Source organism: Microtus pennsylvanicus, chromosome 4, assembly GCF_037038515.1.
Source record: "Microtus pennsylvanicus isolate mMicPen1 chromosome 4, mMicPen1.hap1, whole genome shotgun sequence".
In the NCBI taxonomy this organism is placed as follows: Eukaryota; Metazoa; Chordata; class Mammalia; order Rodentia; family Cricetidae; genus Microtus; species Microtus pennsylvanicus.
The window spans coordinates 32,812,248-32,835,396 of NC_134582.1; the positions used below are offsets into that span (position 1 = coordinate 32,812,248).

At 35.5% G+C, this 23,149-nt stretch overlaps 1 protein-coding gene across 1 annotated transcript in view; it reads right to left on the reverse strand.

Annotated features, from left to right (window-relative positions):
• Window positions 1–12,365: 12,365 nt before the first annotated feature.
• Prr16 (proline rich 16) overlaps window positions 12,366–23,149 on the reverse strand; it is a 266,720-nt gene continuing 255,936 nt past the window's right edge. Inside the window, exon 3 of the transcript XR_012910289.1 lies at window positions 12,366–13,578. The gene's annotated coding sequence lies outside the window, so the exon portion shown is untranslated. The remainder of the gene's footprint in view (window positions 13,579–23,149) is intronic.

Here is a 23,149-nt window from a genome sequence, read left to right on the forward strand (position 1 = left end):
GTGTACCAGCATTTATGGGAAAGTTAAATCCAGTAAAACCTTGGCATACTGTTTTCTTGTGGATCTCTAGTAAACATTGCTCAGAGAGCTGGAAAAATCACTGAGACCATGAATTCTTCCATGCTGAAATGTCTCTTTACCTTCAGATTTATTCATGATGTTCTGCTACTTGCTCATTGATTTTTACTCCCATGTACAGTGGAGAAGGATAATATTGCCGGACCCTTCTATGCTCACTACAGGAATAGAATATATAACCCATCTGGGCCATTGGAGCCTGAAAGAAGAGAATCTTATACCAGGGACTTTTATAGAGAAATGTGAAACTAGAATTCAGTGTTAGACTAAGGTGGCAAGGTACTCTCTACGGTGTCTGGAAGGAGAAAGGGTACTGTAGTGGTACTGTTTATTTATTCAACATTGTTCCATCAAAGAGAATCCTGGATGATTGCCATTGATGCCAGCCTGATAAAGAAGTAGTAATCACTCACCCTGTTCATGGAGAGAATCGAAATGCTTTCCCAAATAAATCAGACTGTCTTTTATCTGGGATTCTAATGAGTTAGCCTAGCATACCAACTTGACTGTTCCTTAAGTTATTGCCACGTTGTCCGGATATCTATCTCAAGTCATCAGGTCTAGTGGGATGAGCCATTGTACACGGAGACCCTTCATTTTTCTAGACTGATGCTTTAAAAGGTAAACCAGTTTATTTTTAGATATTGCTCAGACATAATCCATATAATAATACTGACTCATTTATTCATAGTCAAATGTAAACCTAACTATCATCATACTGTTTTACAAAGTTTCCCCCTTCATCCCATGCCCAGCCCACTGCACAGTCTCTGTCCCTCATTTGACTCTTGTTGACATGATACCTCCAGGTGCCTTACTTCTGACGCAGAGAAATTTCACGTGTTTCTTCTTTCTGAATTCTCTCCTGACTAATTACACGGTCTCAGTCTCAAAGGTCCTCTGCCTCTTTTTTCAAAGGTCACCTTACCAAAGATCTCTTACTAAACTACTTTCCATGAGCCACCATTAAAAAAAAATTCAATTTTCTGGCTTATATCATTTCCACTCCTATTACATTCTTTGCTTTCCTTTAAACTTCTTACTAGCTCCTCATAAGCCCTGCATCTTTGCTAAATTTATGTTTTATCACCTGTCTATGCTCATTGGAGTGTTGTGATAAGTGCTCACTGTACCTCAGAGTTTGGCGACTGCTGCCATGTCTCAGACAACAATGATAAAATATTTTTAGAATCTGTTAATTAAATTTATGAGGATGTTAGCATCAATACTCATAGTTTTAACAAATTTTTGTATGATAATTACTCTTCAACTTATTGTATTCTTTCTGCCCCATCTAATTAGCAGAACTGTATAAATACTTGATGATGTATCTTGTCTGGTTTCAGTAAATACCGTAACTGAGGCCTTTAATATAATAAAAGACAGGTCTCTTAATGTATCGATTTATTTTCTCAACTAAAACATAGTAAAGAAAAAAAGCAAAGTTAATAGTCAAGTCAATCATTTTACTGGATAGTATATGCTTATTCATAAAATTCTACATTGCTGCTGATACCACTGGATATGACAGGAACAAGGAGCAAAATATCAGCTTCTGAACCATCATCTATTCACCTATATCTCCTTAGGAGTATCTCTGTAGAGACAGAAACAAATATTCTCCCTGGCACTCTACAGTTTAAGGATTTCATTGACTTAGTAAACTATCTCTTAATTTCAAGGCTTATTGTGGAGAATGGTACAAACTGGGTATTTACCAGGGATTCTTCACTGAGTTTCAACGTTAGGAAATTGTGATGCGAAATTGCAGGGTGCTCGGGAGTGATAGTAGCCAGAAGCCTACTGCAGATAGAAGAGAGGGCCGCTATAAGATAGGGCTTGATGAGTGGACCACTGTGATTTGGAGAAGGAGGGAAGAGGAAAAGTAGCATGAGAATAAAGTCCTATCTTGTGCAATACAAAATATGAGATTATTTTTTACCATTATCAAATGTAGTAATTAAAATTAGTGCTGACACTTATGCCAGGCTAAAGTCCTGGTCTCTAAGTCTTTATTTCAGTGAAATACACAGGGCAGTCTGTGTTAATTATGCTTTGATGAGAGGAGTGTAGGTGTGATATTCTAGTCTATAGAAAATCAGCATGGAGGAGGACATTGGGACAGTGGGGTAGATTCAAAATTGGGCGGTCATAGGAGACAGACAGGTTGAGCAATTGAGAAGGGGCAGAGAGAGAGGAGGGACTGATTTATCTTGTAATATGGATAAGAACACAGGTGAGTTCATTTAGTGTGAAAAGCAAATTAATAGATTTTTGAAACACCAAAATAGGAAAACATATCATCATACGGAGAGTAATAGATTAGTAAGCAGTTACTAGCTTTTCCACATACTGGTCACACCAAATCAAGAAAAGACATTCAGCTTGCTTTAGCCCACCAACCCTCATAACTCTCCATACACTTTCTGCGATCGTGTTCCTGGTTCTTATTTAGTTTGTTAGTGCTTTACTCTCCACGTTCTATTGAACTATGTGCATAGCTCAATATTTTTCAGTTCTGCCCTGACTTACAAGAGGGCCTTAATTAAATTGTGTATTTCACAAATAAAATATATGACCATGACAGTAAATATTATCTCCCACCCCAAATTATTATCCACTTTTGTCTGATGGCATATGATGCCTTTGTGATAAATGTCCACAAATCCTTTCTGGAAGAAACGTCCATAAAATATGCAAAATACTTTCTAAGTCACTTGGGCAGGAAACATATTATTTGAAGGATAAAGTTAAAGTGAATCTAAATATATATTTCAGTTGGTGGAAAATTAGGAGGGATTTTTTTGTAGCATTCCACTGTAAGTGATGATATTATATTGAAATGTTATGAAATTCTAAAGTTAAAAATTTACTAAATTATAAAATTGTGATTATATATAAGCAGGGAATAATAAGCCCCAGGGGGCTTGGAGTAGAAAAAGGACAACTTTCAGGTGTTGGTTTTCCCCTTCCGTCATGTGGGTCCTAGAGACCAAACTCAGGCCATCCAGACTCTAAGAAAGTGTATGTATTTGTAATTAGATGCAAGCGTTCCCGGAGTTTAGCTTGAGTGTGAGAGGGCATTATGAGCTCTGCACAGGTTTTGTCTTACTAAAATTCTATTGCCAGCTTCATTGTATAAATGCACTCTAGAATTCCTGAGGGCAAAACATTTATCTTGTTCTTCGTGGACTCTGTATTCATTAGCCAAAGCTTGGAAGACAGTGTTTACTTAATATCTGTCAAATAAGAAGAGTCAATAGAAAGATTACCAAACATCTGTCCTAAGCACGTGGGTTATGAGTTTCCAGGAAAATGGCTGCCTACATGAAACTTAAGCCTGAATGGAGAGTCTTTGAGAATTTGAAGTTCCTTAGGTTGGAATCAGATGCTTTCCAAAGATACTGAGGCCAGCATGTCTTGGTTCTCACCCCAGTGAGTTAATATCATAGTTATCTTCACCAGGGTTCCTAATGGTTAACGTTGACAGATCTTTTATATTTGAAAACCATATGTTGAAAAATGCTTACTCACCTAAAAGGGAGGATTCTTGTTCCTTAAAATATCCATAGAAGGCTCTGAATGAGGATGTTGATCAGTCATACATGCGTAACATGGACATGACTCTAGGTTCAGTCTTCAGTACCACACAAACACAGACAAACAAGCTAAAAGAAGCAATTCTTTGTTTTGCCTCTTGCTAGTTTTTATGATACAGTTATCCCAGTTTTCTTTCTGTTTTAAAATTAGTGTACAATGTAATTGGCTTCATAATGATATTTTCACACATAACCTTTTTTTTTTTGTTCCTATCCCCCATATCCTATCCTCATCCTCCTGTCCCAATTGTGCCTCTATTCCTTCTATTTTTCCTGTTCACTTTCATGTTGTATGTATTTTATTGCACTTCCTTCTTCCTTAAAGTCATTTTTCTCCTCTCAAGATATGCTATTAAGATTCATGGTCTACAGTTATACACACACCTGCCTACCCACACAACCACACAGTATATGTTTATGTCTAAACTGAAATCCAGGACATGGAGTATTTGACTTTCTGAATCTGAATTACCTCACTTAATAAACAGCTCCAATACCTAGCCATTTTCCTGAAATTTTCATAATTTTATTTTTCCTATGGCTGAATGAATTTCCATCGTGTGCATTTTATTATCCATTCATTAGTTGGTGGCTATCTGAAGTTATTGTGAATAGAGCAGAAATGAACATAGACAAGCAAGGGTCTCTGTGGTAGGATTTGGCGCTCTCTGGCTATATACCTAGAATGAAATAAGTATGTCAAATTAGTGCTGCTCTGAGATTCCATCTTACCCAGGTCCAAATAGTTATTATCAAATAACAAATAGCAATAAAAGATGGTGAGGATATGGTGGAGGAAGAATCCCTATTCAATGCTGGATTATAAACTGGTGCAGGTTCTGTGGAAATCAGTGTAGAGTTCACTAAAAACAAAACACTAAAAAACAATCCCTGAAAATATCTCTATCTTAATTTTCTTAATATGAGCTTATTCAGGAAGCATACATGTGTCCAGTTTACATTACAGAACCTAAAAGAAAATCTACGGATTGCAAGCACTCCTCTTGGCTTACTGACAAGAAGCAGTCTGCTAATGAGGTCCGTGTAGACTCCTTTCATTTTGATGAAGGTTAAGATAAATTTATGTCTGAGAGAAAGGATTTTAATTACTTAATTGTGATAATATAATTTTGATACTTAAATATATAATCACTATTTGTGAGACTTTATATTGTAAACATGTAATCTGAGTCTTGTGATATTTGGAAATCAGTTCAGATACTGTTTTCCTTATCATGATTGCCCAATCATGATAGTCTTCTTTGAACAGAAATTCCTGTCTGTGCTCTATTAATTATTATGTTGCTTTCTAAAGGAGACAATTTTGTGGCCAAACCACAGTGGTTGTAAACCTTCACATGGAAAAACACAGCTTACATTTTAGAGCTTAATTGACCAACTGTCTGCTTTAAAAAGCATGATTTCATTCTAGGGACAGAGAATTTTAATAGCTTCTTTAAAAATAAGACTTATCATTAGCTGAAATCACAAACAAGTGTTATTTGAAAACATGGTAATTTCTAAAGGCCAATAAGCATATTTAAAGAGCATGTCTTGTTATTTAAGCTATTAGCATAATTATTGTCCTTCCTCATGTTTCCTAAACTAATGCCTAAATATGAACTTTGAGGAAATCATGATTTATGTATCCATATTTATTGGGGGAAGTCTTATGCTAATCTCTGACATAGGCCTTTTTGGTTTTTAAATTTATTTCCAAGTTGGAAGTAGAATTCTCATAAGAAAGATTTTTCGTATAGCATTTTATTACTATAAAATAACTGAAATATATTCAACGCTGAACCATTTGTAAATGCTGTAACAATGGTCACATGTAATTTTGAAGAAGTAACTGAACTCTGCTTCCTTACTGAATGCATGTTCTGCATGATAAATCTACACCAGGAAGCCATATGGGATAAATCGAAAGGGGAAAATAAGTACCTCAATTCCTAACTGAGGTTTGAGTAATTAAACTCTAAAAGAGTATAATCAGGAGTTAAAAATGGCAATAAGAAAGACATAGTAAGAAAGGCACATATTTCTTTTCTTTTTTTCTTTTTTCAAAGCTATGGAACATTATGGAAGCGGTGCTAAGAGGAAAGTTCATAGTACTAAGTGCCCACATAATGAAAACAGAGAAAGCTCATATTAGTGACTTAACAGCATACCTGAAAGCTCTAAAACAAAAAGAAGCAGACTCACCCAGAAGGAGTAGAAGACAGGAAATAATTAAATTGAAAGCTGAAATCAACAAAATAGAAACAAAGAAAACAATACAAAGAATCAATGAAACAAAGAGCTGGTTCTTTGAGAAAATCAACAAGAAAGACCAACCCTTATCCAAACTAATCAAAAGGTGGAGAGAGAACGTCCAAATTAACAAAATTAGAAAAAAAAAGGGCACCTAACAAAAGACACTGAGGAAATTCAGAGAATCAATAGGTCTTACTTCAAAAACCTGTACTCCACAAAATTGGAAAATGTAAAAGAAATGGAAAATTTTTTTAGATAGATACCATACACCAAAATTAAATGAAGACCAGGTGAGCAATTTAAATATACCTATAAATTGCAAGGAAATAGAAGCTATCATAAAAAACCTCCCAACCAAAAAAAAAAAAAAATCCCAGGGCCAGATGATTTTAGTTCAGAATTTTATCAGAACTTCCAAGAGCTAGTACCTATACTCCTCAAAGTGTTCCAAATAATAGAAACAGAAGGGACATTGGCAAACTTTTTTATGAGGCTACAGTTACGCTGATACCCTAATAATTAAAAAGACAAAAGTGGAGACAATTTTGCAATGCTATTTTATTTTTACCTACATGGTAAGAACTAGGCAAGACTCAGAAACAAAATTATTGCAATGTGATTTTGAAATTAGACAATCAAACAGAAAACATGTAGCTAAAGTCTTTAACCGATTTTCCTTAAAGAGGATGACGGACAATAAAGTATTTTATATGCGTATGATTCTCAGCTGTAGACATCCAACCTAGGGCCCTGTGCAAACAAGACACTCTATTACAGAGGCACTTTTTCTTTTTTAGGCCTGCAGCAGTCTTTAAGTTAAGGAGATAAATGTGAAGCAATGTATATTATATACTCAAGTACGTTAGTGCTGCTTCCATTGGTCATTATATAAAGTTCAAAGAATGAAATGGCTCTCTGTAGAGAGGATGGTATGAGGGGTGATAAATGGAGGTTTTGATTTTATATGTGTTAGTTGTATTTTCAAATGATTAATTTTTATAAAGGGGATGGAGAGATGGCCCAGCTGTTAAGAGCACTTTCTGTTTTTCCAAAGGACTGGAGTATATATGGCAGATGATTTACAAATGCCTATGATTCCAAGATCCAGGGAGATTGGACAACTCTGGCCCCCAAAACCAAGTGAACTCATATGTACATAACCCCTCCCCATATATGTTTAAAGTAAGAAAATATCTATTATCATTTTATTTTTACTTTTTAAAAAAGATTATGTTAATTTGCCTCTCGGAGTGTATTGTCTGCACGTATGTCTATTCACTACATGTGTGCCTGATGACAGCAGAGGTCAGACAAAAAACTGCTGGGTTCTCTGGAAATGGAATTATGGATGATTATGAGCTACTACTTGGTGCTCGGAATCTAATCTGGTCCCCTGCAAGAACAAGTCCTTTTAGATGCTGAGTCATCTCTCCTGCCGTAAGTTCCTTTCCATCAATTTTTAGGTATTTCCATTGAAAATATCTGAGCTTTTCTTTTGGTCATAGTAAAACATTGCACCATTCCCTGTTACTCAGATTCTAAAGCAGTGGTCATCAACCTGTGTGTCATAACTCCCTCAGGGTTCACCTATTAGATACTTGCATTACATTTCATAACTGTTAGCAAAGTTACAGTTATGAAGTAGCAACGAAATAATTTTATGGCTATGGTCACCACAGCATGAGGAACTGGGCTAAAGAGTCATAGCATTAGGGAGGTTGAGAACCACAGTGCTGAAGGAGGTGATGCTGATGTGTTGTTAGCATTGTTAAGTCTTGGCTTGGGTAGTTTTAGTTATTTGCATCCAACTACAAAAACAGAAATTATTTGAAAAAATGCCATGTTAATAAATTGTGGTTTTAATTTGCACATTGGAATGCATAAAATGAAATATTTCTGGAATGTTTAAAGATCTTACCACATATATTATACAGAACTGGGATCACCCCGAAGTGGGCTTCACAGTATGTGTTTCCATGCTTTGGAAGGTTGCTTTCGCCATAGCAATGGGCTATGCTTTTAAAGATACTTTTGTTTGTTGTGGTAAGAGAGCATCTTGAGTTCTTTGGACTTCCTTCTTTTGACAGACCAGATTGCAAGCTATACCCTGTCACCTCCCAACTCCAAAGTTCAGGTAAATTTCAAACTCATTTAGATTTGACTATGGGCACCTGCCTTTGGCACAGCACTAAAGAAAGCATAGTTAGAAATGTACAGGTCTTTCTCAAGAGCATTTTGTGGGACCCTGTGAATCTCCCTCTATTGTGTGTATGTGTGTGTGTGTGTGTGTGTTGTATGCACTCTTTCTCTTACACTTACACATACACAGTTATGGAGAGAGAGAGAGCACAGAGAGAGAGAGAGAGAGAGAGAGAGAGTAGGTGTCAATTCCCTACTGGGAGCCTGGGGAGGACAGGAGTCCTTATTGTGTGCCTTCCTCATTCACTTCTATGGATAGGGTCTCTCACAATCCGAATGCTCACTAGTTGGCTGAGCTCAGGAGAGCCAGCTTTAACCTCTCAAACCCACCCCTAGCTTACGAATTTTCCTTAAATTTTGTGTGGTATTCGGTTCTTCAATCTAAGCTTCTGGAATGCCTGTATCTCTTTACCATCCTACAAGCCTCTATTTAGTGGTTCCCAATCCTTGTGACTTAAGGCATCTAGAGACAGCACAAGATGTATCTTCAAATGTAAGTGTCTGTTGATAAAAACAAAAGATTAGGCAGTTTGAGCTCTCTCTCTCTTCATTCTATATAAAACACAGTTGGTAATGTTGGGCAGAGTGGCAATACCTTTTTCCTCCAGAACCAAGGGGGAAAGAAACAGGTGGATCTCCCTGAGTTTGAGGTCAGTTTGCTTTGTATTGGGAATTCCGGGCCCCCCAGGGTTACACAATGAGACTCTGCCTCAATAAACTCATTAAAAATACAAAATAATAAAATGGTAAAAGAGATCACAACTGATAAAAACAGTTTACTGATTTGAATACGGGTCATTTACTAATCCCTTGCATTTGCTGGTATGTGAGAATATAGTGCTGGAGTCGAAAGACCATAAGCTAACAATTTCCCTCAACAGTGCCTTTGGTCATCGCTAGGGAGCATGGGTCTATGAAATGAGAATCACAGTCACTGTTCACAACAAGAGTCACAAAGATGTCTCTGTTTCCTTACACTCTGCTTCATATGCACAGGGCAGAATAAGGTGAGCCCAAAGAATCCACCAAGATTTATCATGCACACCATCTGTTTACTCTACATTATTTTCTGTTAAAAAAACAATTTAAAATTTTATTCCTCATGTTTTCCCTCATAATGTAATGTCCAAAGAGTTGCATACACCGCGGATCATGATGAACGGCTGCCATCGTACCGGTAGGATATAGAAGCTTGGATTTTTGAGTATGCCATATTTCATTACAGCTTCTTTGATGCCCAGAATGTGAAGTAAATCAATTGCACTTCTGTGTCCAAAGGCCTATTGTTCACCATGCCAATTATTGAATATAGTTGCTAGGCAAGTGTCCTACTATTGAACCACACCTCAGTACCCAAAGGGTATTCTTTGGTACCCTTAGTTCTAAGTCCAACTAGTTTGAATGATGACATCACAGCCAAATATTATCTGAATATTTTACATAGATTCATTAAAATGGAAGAATAAATTCATCACATTCTATGTCTTGGAGCATGTATGTAGAAAATCAGTCTCTAGGAACTGTTTTGTACAATGATTAAAGACTTCATATTTTAAGATTATCAGAGCAGAGATATGGAGGAAGCCCAGTTCCTAATAATCTTATGAATTATATACCAGAGCTTAACAGACTAGCACCAGTTATTATTTTTTAATTTCCTTATGCATACATAGATCACTACAGGTTGGCTTTACATGTTTTTTCTACGTGTTTATCAGCTGTCTGCCTGTAGTTTTTCATGCCTCTATGATCCATGTCTACTGAATGAGTTTTCATAATTCCATTAGTAATTGTAGGAAGAAAGGATTCCCAAAGCGATTTCTAAAGCTTTAGATGAAATTGCTCGCCATCTCCTTCCCTTTGTATCCCCTATCTGTGGCTTGCATTCATCCAGGTATCTTGAGCCTCCTGCTGGATAGCTTTCAGCTCTACTTGTTTTGGCAATCAAGTAAAACCTTTGTGCATGTGGTTGGGGAGGTAGTGGGAGGGAAATTTGTCTTTTTTGTCTGAGGGGTGAAACTGCCTACATTTCTTGTCTCAGCAACTTGCTATTATTTATGGATTTATATAATAGCCACTGTGGTCTTTATATAGTATGCTCTGTTCTTTATTTTATCTTCGTTCTATATTTGAGGCTATAGATAGGTAGGGTTTGCCTCCCTGCAACTAGATTTCCTCACGCTGTTTGTTGTTTCCTGTGCTCCACTGAACTTAGCCTATTTTAGGTCTTCTGACCTCTGTGTTCTTTGACCTTACTCGACCAGGTGCCTGATTGTTTGTGTTTTACCTTCACACAGTCACCCTTTATATCTCAGCTCAGTTTTCACTTCTCTTTCTGGGATGTAGTCCTTGCGAAAGATCAACGTTCATCATGGAACTTTACACAGTTTGTTTGTTAACCACTAACTAAAGTTTTGATGTAATTCTCTCCAGCGTCTTCAATTCTATCAAATAGGATATTTGTATTTTTCTCGTCATATTTTTGTTCTTATGCCCAAAATACAGTACATATAATGAGCACCCAGCAAATGTGCAAGTTGTTTGCCACAAATAGCTGGATTTTGTCAAGCATACTGGGGGATTTTGTTCTATGTGCTTTCCTCTAAAGCAAGACTTCATGAAGAGTGGGTTAATATTACCTATTTGGTCATTTTTGGCTTTTAAAGAATCTATTAGCCGGGCGGTGGTGGCGCACGCCTTTAATCCCAGCACTTGGGAGGCAGAGGCAGGCGGATCTCTGTGAGTTCGAGACCAGCCTGGTCTACAAGAGCTAGTTCCAGGACAGGCTCCAAAACCACAGAGAAACCCTGTCTCGAAAAATCAAAAAAAAAAAAAAAAAAAGAATCTATTATAATACTTCTCAATGGACACTGAGGATGACATCATAGATTTTATTATGAATTAAACTGTGAAGAAAAGTTTAAAATTTGAATACGAAGGAAGAGATATAGATAGATGAGTAAAATAGACTAGAAAATAAATAAAATAATAGAGAGAAAAAAAAAGAATTTTAGACATTCCCCCTACTGGTTTGGCCACCCACATTCTTTTTTTTTTTTTTTTTTTTTTAGTTTTTCGAGGGTTTCTCTGATTCTATCTCACTCCAGCTTACATTATAAATTCCTACAAGACCAACTCTGTTGCAGAGCAAAATGATCATTTCTTATCTTTGCAAATCTTTTAGGAGTTCCTAGAGAGTGCATTATACACAGTGCTGCTAATGGCAGAGCATGTTTACAAAGTGAAGAGCCATTGTTTCAACTATTCATTATTGATGAAATTTACTGTTAGATGGGGAATACTGACTTCCTGCATGTAATTTCCAATAATTTGCAGTTTGAAGCCATCACTGTGATTTTAAAGAACCAGAATGTTTCCAGACACTCAGACATTAGTGTTTAACAACCCACGAGAATGGCAATTTGATTTCCAGAGGGATTATGTTTCAGGTATGATGTCTTAATTTTCAGGAGTTCAAATGTTGCATCGCAAACATTTTTTATTATGTTACAGGATACTGCAAGTACCAAGGCAGATCATAGTAAATTATCCAGTTTTTGTGTGCAGAACAATATGATAGGATGTCTGTATCAGACTAAAGTTAAGGAATAAATTCAAGAATGTTCTTTTAATTACTAAAAATAATAGTTTTGAATATCACATCACAGTGCTAACTGCTGGTAGCAGCATTCACCAATACTAGTTAGCCTAGAACCCATAAGTGTGAATGAGCATCTTGTGAGTATTCAAAAAAACCTTTGTTGATTAAGAGATCCATGTTTCCTCCAGTCTGATTGCCTAGTCAATTTTAAGTATAATTATGGATGTTGTAAACAGACCTCCGAGTGTGTGTGTGTGTGGGGGGGAGAGTAATGAGGGTTCATTAACTATGATTAATCACTTAAGTGTTTAAATCTAATTTTATTCTCCAGGAAGAGGACAAGAAAAATATTTCCTGTTATAAGGTCTGAACTTTGTTTTCCAGAAACATTGTTGTATGAATAGTAATTCTTGATATTATTGCAATGACATTAAATAGCACTTTACAAGAAAGATATGGTGTAAAAAATATATCATCTTCTTGGGTTTTAGAAAACAGGACATAATTTTATACTATATATTGATTTGAAATCTCAAGCTATCTTTAATTCTGAATTATGCAAAAAGTCTCTTAGTCAAACAAAATAGGAAATTTTCAGGTAACACAAACTAAATTAAATAAACAACCCCAGCTTCTACAAACAACACATTTATTTAGAAAAATAAACTGAAAAAAATGCTGTTTGTTTGATACATTTTCCAAGGAAACAGAGATGATTATAAAATTGTTGTATGTCAAATACAAATTACAAATGACTTTTTGAATTAACAGAACAAACAGAATTAAACATCACTGTTTAGTACACAGTTTCAGCTTTTTAATATTAATGACCCACATATATATAAAACCCTTTTGATCTCATTCATTTGACCACAATAATGTTTTCTTTATAATTTTACAGTTTTGTTCAGAAACAAATTCAGTTCTTTATGTAAGTAACTGACTATTTGTTAATTAGAAAATAAAAGGGGAACTCATTATCTTAATAATTCTCAAGTGATCCTTTTTGGATGCCTTCAAGGAACTGCTTCTTGTGGTCTCCAAACTGGTGGGATCATCTGTGCAAATACCAGAACACTTCCTTACCCTGAATGGAAGCAACTGTGCAAATAACAGAAGTGCTTGGAGATGTAATCAGTGTAAAGCAATTTCCCCTCTCAACCAGTATGAGGTGGTGGATGTAACACTGGAACTTTTCAAACAATTGGGGCCAATGCTGCTATCCCTTATGGCTTTGAGGGAATATGGACTGTGGACCTGTTCACATCTGCAAACTGCAACATTCCTCCTAATCCCATCCTTGCAAAGTTCCAGCTGGTTCAGTTTTGGTTTTGTCTGAATTTGTTGAAATGAGGAGTAATTCTCACTTGAGACACCTCCTGTCCATAACTTTCCATCTCTTAAAATGATAAATTGATGTATAATTTAATAACTTCATTGATGAATTGCATTTTTTTTCTGGGCAGATGGATATCCAAGAATATTGATTTTCCATTGTGAAATTAGATTGTTTGATTTTGTTTATCTGTTGGCTTCTTAAAAACTTAGTCATTTTCTTCTGGGTGTTGTATCTTCTCGGTAATCAGGAGTGAAGATATTTTAAGGCTGGGGCATTTTCTGCCCACCTGGTTCTGTGCATGGCTGTCAGGTGAGAGGCAGATGATTTTAGGCAGACCATCCCATTGGTCATTTGTGCTCCAAAAGAAAAGTTAGCTTCTCTGACAGGGTCAGGCTCCTGGTTACACTGAAATTAGATCTGGCCTCAAAAAGTCCAGGATCAGTTTGACGTAAGAAAAATAAATCCACATGCCTCTAAATAAAGGTATTCCTTCCAACCTGATAAAGCTGTTAGAGAGAAAAACAAAAAACAGGCAATCATTTCAAATCAGTTCAAACAATAAGTATAATTTAATAAAGACATTATAAATTAGAAATATGTATTAATTTAATATAATATGTAATTTTAATTTAAAATTCCTTGAATTATAATTTTAAATATTATATGCATATTAAGATTATTGAGTAAAAACATTTTTTTAAATTTTTTATTGAGAAAAAAAAAGTTTCCCCCTCCTCCTAGCCTCCCATTTCCCTCCCCCTCCTCCCACCCTTCTCCTCCTCCCCGAACTCCTCTCCCCCTCCCTCTCCAGTCTAAAGAGCCATCAGGGTTCCCTGCCCTGTGGAAAGTCCAAGGTCCTCCCCCCTCGAGTAAAATCATTTTTATAGCTTAATTATCAAGTTTTAATACTATAATGCTTATTTTTCAAGCAAAAGATTTCTTATCCTTATTTTTTTAAACTTCATGCAATTTTACCCACTTATAAATGTCTCACATTCTCAAAATACTTCTTAAAGGCATTGAAGACAAACTTTTAAAATATATTGCCTCAAAATAATTAAAATAACTTTTTCCATTGATACTGACATTTTTTGAGCAATGAGCAAAGTTGTACTTTTGGAACGCTTAGTGATATAAAATACTGTAATTTATGTTCTTTAAAAACAGCGTCAGGTTGGCAAAAAATTTGCTTCTGGATAGCAGAACTGTTTAAGAACTAACTTTGTCTTTCTTCACAGGTATCTACAGTACTTAAAAACAAGCATTTTTAAAGAGTTTATGTCCATATTTTTAATTGATAATTTATGGAGAAGCAAAAATGAATGAAGCATGGGCATAATTCTCTACCTTCAGAGCATTTAATATTACTTGATCTGAAATGTCTGTGATCTTCTCTCACAGATATGACATAGAGAATACTCACAACATTAGGTCCAGATAAAAGCTACTATTTTAATGTTTGATGTTAAAATTAATGTTATTATTTGTCCCTCGAGAATTCACAGAGTGTGCCCATCCCCTTTCTCCACTTCACTTCCTTCCCACCTGTGGTGGTTGAATGAGAATGGCCCCCATAGGCTCTTGTATTTGACTACTTTGGTCCCCAGCTGGTGGAACTATTTGGGACCTATTAGGAGATGGGGGCTTGTTCTAGGAAATGTGTCACTGGGAGCGAGAGTTTGAGGTTTCAAAATTTGACACCATTTACAGTTAACTCTCAGTCTTATGTTGTGGATCAATATGTAAGCATTTAGCTACTGTTCCAGACCATGTCTGCCTGTGTGTTCCGTGCTACACACCACGGTGGTAACTGTAACCCGCTGTAACTGTAAACTCCCAATATGCTCTGTCTTTTATAGCTTTCCTTCGTAATGACGTCTTATCCCAGCCACAGAAAAGTAAGATACCACCCAATCAAGTGTATTTTAGATCCTTTGAACTCATCTGAGAAGCCCTTGCTTTAAAATTATTTCTTTGAAAAGTAGGGTAGTGCCAGAGTGTACTGAGTAGTCCAATGTATACACACAAACAAAAGATGGAATTGTTGGCCCTTCCTTAGCAAGATATTTACTATGCTGTTAGATTGATAATTCCTTGAGATTGTTCTACTGTTAGAACAATGCCTTTGAAATTTAAATCCATAAAACTAAAAAGGAAAAACCTAAACAGTCTGTTCTTCCAACTTGGAGATTAAATTTCAAAAATCAATGAATATGATCTAACAGTGTGTTGTCTCTTTGCTCGGGCTCCTCATTAACGATATCCTATGCAAGCAACAGAAGGCATGGAGAAGATAGTTTAATCCCAGAGCTGCTTCTGAAAACTAGAGGACAGCTGTCTGAGAGAGGAGAACACTCCTGAATGTCATGGGAATCTATCCGTTCCATTTTGGTATCATCTGAGAATTTGAGCTTCTATGTATACAAAGAAAACCAACATTAGCTGTTAAAAATACAACAGTAACGGTTTTACAATAATTAGTACTTTGATTTTCTGTGAAATTGAAACAGTATGAAATATGCTCAAAGTTGAATTTCTCTAAAAATATGGATATGCAATTCATGTATATTGAAAAAAGCAAATTAAATGTTTCCATTATATTTTCATAGGTTTATAATTTAGGAGAGTTTAAAACCTTTTAGAATTTCATTTTATTGATTTCTTAAATAGTTTAGTCAATCTATTCATCATACGTTGACCATTCAAAATATTTATTTTCATCCACCAACACCAGATGCTGATTTAAGAACGATGAATAGGTCAAAAAATCTGTGCACACTGCCCCCAAGAAGATAATTACTTGAAGGTAAAAAGAGTCTCAGTAAGGTTTGTACGACAATGTGAAATGAAAGGTAAAAGTGAGAATAGAATTTGCAAGCATAAATAACTGCTAATAGTTGGAAAATAAAGATATTTGATACAAAAGAAAGAATAAGGCTAAAGTCACAGAAGGAAGGCGCTATTTGGTGCCTCCTGTATTTTACAGAAACAAAGTAGGGCCTTATACCTCAAACCTTACATAATATAGAATTTAAAGAATAAAGGACAAATATTGTTTGGAGAATTAGCAGAATCCTGGCTACCCTTCTATAGTAATATGGTAATAGGAGTAAGACATGTTGAAGAATCTTTAAGGAGAGAGTGGCTGGAAAGGGTGTGGCAATATTGAAGGGGTGGTGGAGAGGGAATAATTATGTATTTTTTAGCCAAATAAATGGCCAAGACTTCAGTTAAAGGCTCTAAGAAATCACTACAGTCACAGGTGTTTTCTCAATCACAAACTGAGGAGGGCAAATAGACTTCACCTTTTTTCACTAATGAGGTATTTCATTCAGTTGCTGCCCACTGAAGAGAAGAGTCATCATGGTTCTGAAACATATTTCTACTGTTTTGGGAAGAAGCTCGTGGAAGTTGATGTGTGTTTTTCAGTTCTCAAAAGCCACAAACTGAGAGCAATAAAATAAAATAATAAAATTCCAAACCCAGAAATCTCAAGGTCCAAATCAGTAGCAGAAGGAGAGAGAGCACGAGCAAGGAATTCAGGACCGCGAGGGGTGCACCCACACACTGAGACAATGGGGATGTTCTATCGGGAACTCACCAAAGCCAGCTGGCCTGGGTCTGAAAAAGCCTGGGATAAAACCGGACTCTCTGAACATAGCGGACAATGAGGAATACTGAGAACTCAAGATCAATGGCAATGGGTTTTTGATCCTACTGCAAATACTGGCTTTGTGAGAGCCTAGGCAGTTTGGATGCTCACCTTACTAGACCTGGATGGAGGTGGGTGGTCCATGGACTTCCCACAGGGCAGGGAACCCTGATTGCTCTTTGGGCTGACGAGGGAGGGGGACGTGATTGGAGGAGGGGGAGGAAAATGGGAGGCGGTGGCGGGGAAGAGACAGAAATCTTGAATAAATAAATAAATTAAAAAAAATAAAATTCCAAACCTTCAAAACCCACATTTTGAATTTGCTGATTGGAATCTAAACTGGGCTACTACAGGATACATTTCTCTTGTTCTAGTCCTAGAGTTAGATACCCACACTGTTGGATTGGTGGTATTATTAGGCATTATATTGCCATGTTCAATTTACTAATGTTAGGTTCAAATATTTGTCCCCCTGGAGAAAGGCTCTAAACTGTATTGTTGTTTATGTTTTCAAATTCTATGTCATAAACTTCCATTACTATAAATTTTAAGATACAAAAATTTTAAAATATCCACTCTGTACTTATATTTAAATATCTCCTTCAATTATGGAGGTATGTAATGATGCCCATTGACATGTTAAATGATGATATGTCAAATATATTTGCTAAGCCCTGAAATAATGAACAAAATAATTGTACACATCAAAAGCTGTGGTAAACGAATGTGATCTAAGGTGCCCATGTGGGCACGCTTTCTGACCCATTCTTGAAATCAGTGGGTTAAGGGCTACATTCCTCTCAGATAGGTTCTGCTTCAAAACAATTAAGATTTTTTTGGCTGTTCAGGTGAAACAGGTTCAAGAATTTCAAGGGCTTTAAAGCTTTTCCACTCTTGCAATTTCCTTCCAGATCTAAATAAAAGATGCAAATTATGAACTGTGTTAAATAACTGAGGCCTTAGGTCATTAGATGTCAAATTAATTAATTTATGTAAGTAGTACTTTACATTAATTTCATGTGGTAAGTACAGCACAATTTAAAGAGGGCCGAGATAGCAAGATAATTAAGTGAGAATGCAAAATACACAGAGATTCGTCTAAAGAGAAATGCTTCACAATTTATATTTTGGAATGGTTGTGAAACTTTCCTTCCTCACAATGTATATAAATTATTAAATTATCAAAAAGTTTATTCATTGTATTTTATAAAATACATTTGAAACTGATAAATATTTAAATAAATGCATGATATATGCATTCACAATATAAAAATATACTTAACCATGGTTCAATATGCAATATATCCACTCTCATAGAAAAACATAAGGATAAAAACACTAAAGTCATTTCCCTTAAATTTCTTATATTTTTGGTTGTGAGCCTAGAGTTTAATGGCTGAGCCATCTCTCATTGGACAGAGGACTAATATCCTAAATATTAAAAGAACTCAAGAAATTGGTCATCAAAAGAACAAATAATCCAATGAAAAATGGAGTACAGACCTAATCAGAGAATTCTCAACAGAGGAATCTAAAATGGCTGAAAGACACTTACGGAAATGTTCAACATCCTTAGTCATCAGAGAAATGTAAATCAAAACAACTCTGAGAATCCATCTTACACCTGTAAGAATGGCCAAGATCCAAAACACTGATGACAACTTATGCTTGGATTGTTGTGGGGTAAAGGGAATACTCTTGCATTGCTGGTTGAAGTGTAAATTGGTACAGTCCCTTTGGATATCAGTGTTGCGATTTCTCATAAAATTAGTAAACAACCTTCCTCAAGACCTAGCAATACCACTTTTGGGGTATATTTTCAAAGGATGCTCAATCGTACCATAGGACATGTTCTCAACAATGTTCATAGCAGCATTGTTTGTCATAGCCAAAACCTAGAAACAACCTAAATGCCCCTCGACCAAGGAATGGATAAGAAAAATGTGGTACATTTATACAATGGAGTACTACACAGCAGAAAAAATCCCACAGAGAGTGTTGAAGGGGAAAGGAGAGAAAGGGAGGGGAGGAGGGAAAATGCATAGCTCAGTAAAATCAATATAAAAAATTATATGTGTGTGCATGTGTGTGTGTGTCTTGTTCTTTCTGGAACTTTAAAAATAACTAAAAAGCACATTATTGTCACTAAATTCAATACTGCAGAAACAAAATACCAATTATGATCTAGAGATTATACTAATTGTGCAAAAGCATGAGATTCCAATTACATCCAAAACAGACTTAAGCAATAGACACTTTACTAGCAGGTTCACTACCCTATAAAACAGGTTTCTTTATTTTCCCATGTATGGAAACTCCAGTCAAGAGAGATTAAATCCAGATCTGCCATACAATTTAGAAGTCTATTACTCCCACCCACTTCATGTGGCCTTAAAACTACAGATGCACAGTTAGGGTAGAAATAAAGGACATAAATATGTAAATAAATATAATTATAAATAAGTATAGGCAAACACTAATAAAGACCTAACTATTAATTCTCTCTATATTTTCAGGAAACATTTGTCAATCCTTGATTAAACTTCTTGAGAACTTATTGTGTTTTTAAGAATCACAGTATTTTCACAAACAGATGGAATGATATTAAAATCACTGGATGAATGGTATTCACTTTGCTGCATATATATATATATGTATATGTATATGAAAATATTTTCCACAAGTTTATAGATTCTCTTGGCTGTATCTCTTATTTCCTAACCTATTCTTATGAGGTGATTCCCTCACATCCTCAGAAGCATGCTCCACTCTAATAGTATACTTAGTTCTCAATATGTGCTTCAAATTTCAAACTTATATAGAGTGAATGTTCAGAAAACACTAAATCAGGAAATAATTAGCACCTATATAAAATTTGTCATTTCAGAGACATGGTGATTTTTTTATTTAGACCTCTCTTTTTAATTGCATTATTTTCTAATAGGTATCGATAAAATGTCCTGTCATATTTATCCTTATTTATAACTTCCACTGCAATTTAGACATTTTAAACATATTTTGTAAATTTTTTGGTATCATAAAATTTCTAGTGAATTTCTAATTATTGTAATTCGTAGCCATTACATTATTCTTTCTTGTTTCTTCTAAAAAATTGTTAATTTTAAAATTATTAGTAATAATATTGTTGATGGATATTGAAAACTGTCCTTTTTGCAGAAAATAGGCTATTTTACTCTTGTTTTATTGTTAAATGTTTCTAATACAATGTGAAATAGTATAAATAATTTAAAAAATCTCATAGAATCATCTCATGCCTTATTTTAGTTAGTGGAAAATTTAACTAATTATATTCAATTATTAATATATTAGTTTCAATGTTTCTTAATACAATTTTGGTGATTTTAATTTTTTTATAAAGTGTTTTATATATATTAAAACTACAGTGTTTCTCTGATTTTAATTTAAGTTATTAATATTTTAATAATTGATTTTTATTAAATCTTTAAGAAGTTCATGAATCATTTGATCAAATTTACTTCTTTAACTCCTTCTAGATTTATTCTTCTTTTTTGTTTTTTAAGTTTATGGAGTCCATCTGTTCAACTAATCTTGAGTACAAGTTTATAATGTTAGGTACAAAGGGTACCTACAGGAGGAACATAGAACAGATAGCTTTAAAATACAATTATAACACCAGTGTACTTCAAAACGGTATCTCTGGTTCTATTATTCTACAGAAATTAGAAAGTTTGATAGAAGAAAGAAGTTAGAATACTTGCCTCAATACAACCCTTTAGGAAGAATTAATAAAGATATGTAAACCCCTTGGTAGTGGAAATTGAGCAGAACCTCCTTGATTGAAGACTACTTCAAACATTTCTATGATAAAAGTCCTTAGGGAATGTGCTACCAATTTGAAAGCATACGGTGAGCTTTCTAGGTAAGGAAAAAAGGAATCTAAGTACAATTTTTATACATTATATGCTATTTCCTTTTGGAATATTTGTTATGTTCTATATTTTGTCCTTGCTTGCACCTCTCTTGTTTTGTCCCAAATTGTTTGCTTTGGGTATTATGCGGATATATAATATATATTGAATCACAAACATCAATAAATTAGGAAGATCATTTTAAATGGTCTCTTTTTGTAATATTTATATTAAGTATTTCCTTTAGACAAAGCATTTAATTTCATGCTTCACAAGCCAGGACTATGAGGAAAACACCTTAAAATGTTTACTTTAAATTGAACAAAATTATATTGCTAATTCTAGCACCCTGTTCTTAGTTGACACAAGTAATTTCTTCTTATGAATTAACGGTGTCGTTGAAATAGCATGTGCTGTTCTGATGGCCACTTTGCTTTCTTGCTCCCAGAAGCAATGTTGGTTATTACCTTAGGAAGAAGCCTCGTCCATTAGCAAGCCAAGCTAATGAACTCTGTGTTAGTGTTTGGTGTGTTGAGTGTATTTAATAAGTGCCAAAATATAAAGTTAAGGAGATGTTTAAGGCTTTCAGGTTAGATGGCCATTTTCTAAAGAAATAAAATGTGTAAGATCCTGAAACTTCATTATCCTTAAATTTTCCCCTTACAGTTAATACACAGATAGCAGTATTTGAGGACATAGCTTTCTCTCCCACGTTCTAGCATCTTTGGTATGATGCATGCTACACAAAGAGAAACCGAAACACCAACCTAGCCACAAATACTATGATCCACAATGGCGTCCTGTCTGCAAAATATGCTATGGCAATCACGGCCCAAAGCTTGTAGGAGTAACCAACCGATATCTGATTTGACTTACGCCCACGTCATGAGATGGAACCAATTTCTAACACTGAACCTGAAACAAGATACCCCAGAGACCTATGATAGAGACCTTTAACCCCTCAGTCCTGAATGGAATGTCCCCAAAATATCCCTTCACCTCAGGGCTCAGAGAACCCTGCAGAAGACACAAGTGTGTAAGAGCCTGAGGGATTGAGAACACAAAGTAAACAATGTCTTCTAAGTAACCACTGTCAATGGACATATGAACTCAGAGAGACAGAGGCAGCATTCACAGGCCTTGCATGGGTCTGCACCAGATGGGGTCATAGAGATGAATGAGAACTGGACACATGTCCCTATCCCTAATCCAGATGCTATCTCTGATTAACAATCACTTGCAAATAAAAATTGAGTTTTTTCCAAGGGAGTGTCATTTTTATATGGGTGGTCGGCATGCCCAGAAGAGTGGATGGGGAACAAAAAATGACCTCTGCAGTATTTTTGGAAGTTCCTTGTCTTATTTTATCTTGTCAAGGTTTATATATTGATTCTATTTAAATTGATTACATGTAATAGACTATATATATTTTACATACATGCATATATATAATGTATTATATTTTTATATATTTCTCTCTTTTCATGCTATAGGTCCTTTGTGTATATATTACAGATTCCAGTTTAGTGTTTTTAAGAAATTCCTGAGTGTGAGAATTAGTGGGTCTCTGAGTGCCTGTCAGTTTCTTGTGCCTTTTCTTGGGCTACTTTTCTTTTGTTTGTTTGTTTGTTTTACCCTATTCCAATATGTTAGTCTTTGTTTAATCTTATTTTCTTTCATTTATGATTATCTTATTAGAAGGCTGTTTATTTTCTTTTTTTCTTTTTTTTTAAAGATTCATTATTTATTTTAAGTCTCTAAGTGCTCTATCTGGATGTACAACTTTATACCAGAAGAAGGCATCAGATCCTACTGTAGGTGGTTGGGAATCACCATATGGTTGCTGGGAATTAAACTCAGGACCTCTGGAAGAGCAGCCAGAGCTCTTAACCTCTGAGTCATCTCTCCAGCTGCCAATCACAGTTTACTTTCAAATTAGAGACAGAAAGGCGGTAGATATTGATGGGAGGAAAAGTGGAGAGGAGTTTGGAGGAGGAGAGGGAACAGAAACCGTATTCAAGATATAATATTGGGGAAAATATATTTTCAATAAAAGGAAAAATATTGAAAAAATTAAAAAGAGCATTATTTCCAAATAGCAGAAGAAACTACAAAATTTGGAAATGCTAGTAAAAATGAGAAGAACTCTGTTCAAGACAGATAATTTCTCAAAAAGTGTTCATCAGATTTAGCAACTAGGGAAAAGCAAATTCAAACTACTTTGCGATTTCATCTCACCCCAGTCAGAATAGTTAAGATTAACAGTACAGCTGACAGGAAAAGCTCGCAGCACGTGGGGAAAGGGGAAGTTTAGGACTCTGTCAGGGAAGAAGAAGAACTGGAATCATGCCCAGGAGAGATGCACGTTTCTCAGTGCCCTCCCGATAGTCACAACCATCTTTACGCAGAACAGAAATTCAAAGAGGAAGTTATTAAACACGTCCAGACAGCGGATAGGGTTTTCAACCTCAAATGCCTGGGGCAAAGCTAAACGTGCTTTGCAGGACAGGAGCCTCTGAGACAGTGGTCATGTGG